The 2,754-nt window shown below is 45.1% G+C and overlaps 1 non-coding gene across 1 annotated transcript; it reads left to right on the top strand.

The window, feature by feature from the left end:
- The first annotated feature begins 1,461 nt into the window (after positions 1–1,461).
- On the top strand, positions 1,462–1,599 carry LOC119924766. The gene has a single exon (XR_005449462.1). It is a non-coding gene; the product is annotated as a small nucleolar RNA SNORA7 (small nucleolar RNA).
- Positions 1,600–2,754: the final 1,155 nt, after the last annotated feature.

The following is a 2,754-nucleotide window of genomic DNA, read 5'->3' as shown; positions in this document are numbered from 1 at the left end:
GCCACTGATTTTATTCATGATTAACCCTACTTCAATTCAGGGAAGAAATGCTGCAGTTATTCGTTTTTCACAGTAAGAATGTAAGTGGCAAATACTTAAATGTGATGATTGAGTGACAACCTGCTAAATTTAGACAGGCGCCTTTTGAGATCTCTGTGATGTGTTCACGGGGAAAAGCCCTGCCCTAAGAGCATTTCTGATCCTGGTGGTTTATGTCCTTTCTCCGATGTCTTCTAAAATTTCTTATTAATAGTAATAATAGTAATTGTAGTATTTAAGTGCTTACTATGTGCCAGGCACTGTACTAAGCACTTTGGTAGATACAAGATAATTGGTTTGGACCCAGTTCCTGTCATTCATTCATTCAATTGTATTTATTGAGTGCTTCCTGTGTGCAGAGCACTGTACTGAGCGCTTGGGAAGTACAAGCAGCTTGGCTCAGTGGAAGGAGTCAGAGGTCATGGGTTCAAATCCCTGCTGTGCCACTTGTCAGCCGTGTGACTTGGGCAAGTCTCTTTTGTGCCTCAGTTACCTCATCTGTAAAATGGGGATTAAGACTGTGAGCCCCCTGTGGGACAACTTGATCACCTTGTATCCCCCCCAGCGCTTAGAACAGTGCTGTGCACATAGTAAGCGCTTACTAAATGCCATTATTATTATTATTATTATTACTATTATTATTATTACAAATCGGCAACATATAGAGACGGTCCCTACCCAACAACGGGCTCACAGTCTAGAAGGGGGAGACAGACAACAAAACAAGTAGACAGGTTTCAGTGCCAGCAGAATAGATAAATAGAATTATAGCTGTGTAGACATCATTAATAAAATAGAGTAGTAAATATGTACAAATATACACAAGTGCTGTGGGAAGTGGGGAGGGCATTGGGAGGGAGTGGGGGAAATGGGGAGGGTAGAAGGAGGAGAGGAAAAAGGGGGGCTCAGTCTGGGAAGGCCTCCTGGAGGAGGTGAGCGCTCAGTAGGGCTTTGAAGGGAGGAAGAGAGCTAGTTTGTCCCACATAGGGCTCACAGTCTTCATCCCCATTTTAAAGATGAGGAAGATGAGGCTCAGAGAAGTTAAGTGACTTGCCTGAGGTCACAACAGCAGACAAGTGGAGGAGCTAGGCAATGTTCCTTTTCTACCTGCAAACTTCAGGTAGCCCTATTGGTCCCTTTTTGGATGAAAGAATTGAAAATGTGAATTCCACCAACGGGCTTGCATTTTACATTTTTTTTAATAGCAGTGCTAAAGAGCAAACAAGTAAGACCGCTATATTGCAGCCTACAGGGAACGCTGTTTTGAGGAAGAATTCATTAGTTATTTATTGTAATTTGTTTTAATGTCCATCTCCCCCCCTCCCCCCCAAGACTTTACGCTCCTTGTGGGCAGGGAACGTGTCTACCAACTTTATTATAGCATACTTTCCCGTGCTTTTAGTGTTCTGTGAATGGTAAGTACCCCTCTCAGGATCACACCTGGAGAGTTTCCAGTACTCTATCAGTCTGGGCTATGGGAGGGAGAGTCAAGCAGAGCCCTTCCCATTCCATTCCCAGCTTGGCCAGTGTCTGGTGACTGGAAGGCAATCTGCTACAAGTCAAAACTCACCCGTGCTGGGCAGCAGCGACACGGAAGAGAGTCGAGGGAGGAGACTCAAGTTCGCTGCGCAGAAGGAGGCAATGGATTTTTCCCAAGAAAACTATGGATCCGCTACCAGAACGACTGCAGATGGAGGAGGGGCATCCTGGGAGACGTCGCTGTGGGTCGGAAACGACTCGACAGCGTAAGACGAGCACAGTAAGTAATCAATCAATAGGATCGATCGACTTGGACTCCACACTGGCCTCAGACTCTCAAGAGTCTGATTTCAACAAAGAGTCCCGTGACCCTGAAGGATGGAGTCGTGTTAGGTGTCACCTTCAGTCTTTTTTAGGATTTTCAAGATTGTGTGTATGTGTGATGAGTAGCCAGATGTCACATCCGTAGCGTTCGGAACTGTCCAGAAGATGAACTTAGCTCAGTGAACATGACGAAGTGATTCCTTTTCCATTCCAGTTGCAGTCAGAAGCATGAGAAATGATTAAAAATAATGTATATCGTGGCAGTGGCAGGCCAACGGATGACGTGCATGCATTTCACCTATGCTTTTGAAAACCACAAATAGAATTATCTAAACAAACTTTTCAAAGGTGTAAAAGCCAGGTGCCATGGTTTGCTTATTTTACTACTGATTTTGCTGATGAATGTCTGCTAACTCTGTTGTACTCTCCTAAGCGGTTAGTACAGTGCTGTGCAAACAGAAGTAGAGAAGCAGGGGGGCCTAGTGGAAAGTGCACAATCCTGGGAATCACAAGACTCTGGTTCCAATCCCTGCCCCACCACTTGTCTTCTGTGTGACCTCGGGCAAATCACTTAACTTCTCTGTGCCTCAGTTCCCTCTTCTATAAAGCGGGGATTCAATACCTGTTCTCCTTCCCAAGTAGATTGTGATCCTCTGGGGGACCTGATTATCTTGTGTGTACCCCGGCACGCAGTACAGTGCTTGGCACAGAGTAAGCGCTCAACAAGTACCACAATTATTATTGTTTTATAGTAAGCGCTCAGTAGATACCATCGGTCGATTATTGCCAATCCTAAAATGCTTCAATCTACACGGCTGCTAGTCAGAAAGTTACGTCAATCTGATGAAAACTTGGGGGAAATTCAATCCCAGTGCAAGTGACCCTGGACCAGGGAATTGCAGGGCCAATTTA

The sequence above is a fragment of the Tachyglossus aculeatus genome, chromosome 2 (assembly GCF_015852505.1).
Source record: "Tachyglossus aculeatus isolate mTacAcu1 chromosome 2, mTacAcu1.pri, whole genome shotgun sequence".
Taxonomy (NCBI): domain Eukaryota; kingdom Metazoa; phylum Chordata; class Mammalia; order Monotremata; family Tachyglossidae; genus Tachyglossus; species Tachyglossus aculeatus.
The sequence above is the reverse complement of the archived record's forward strand: the minus strand, read 5'-3'. Positions and strand labels throughout refer to the sequence as shown.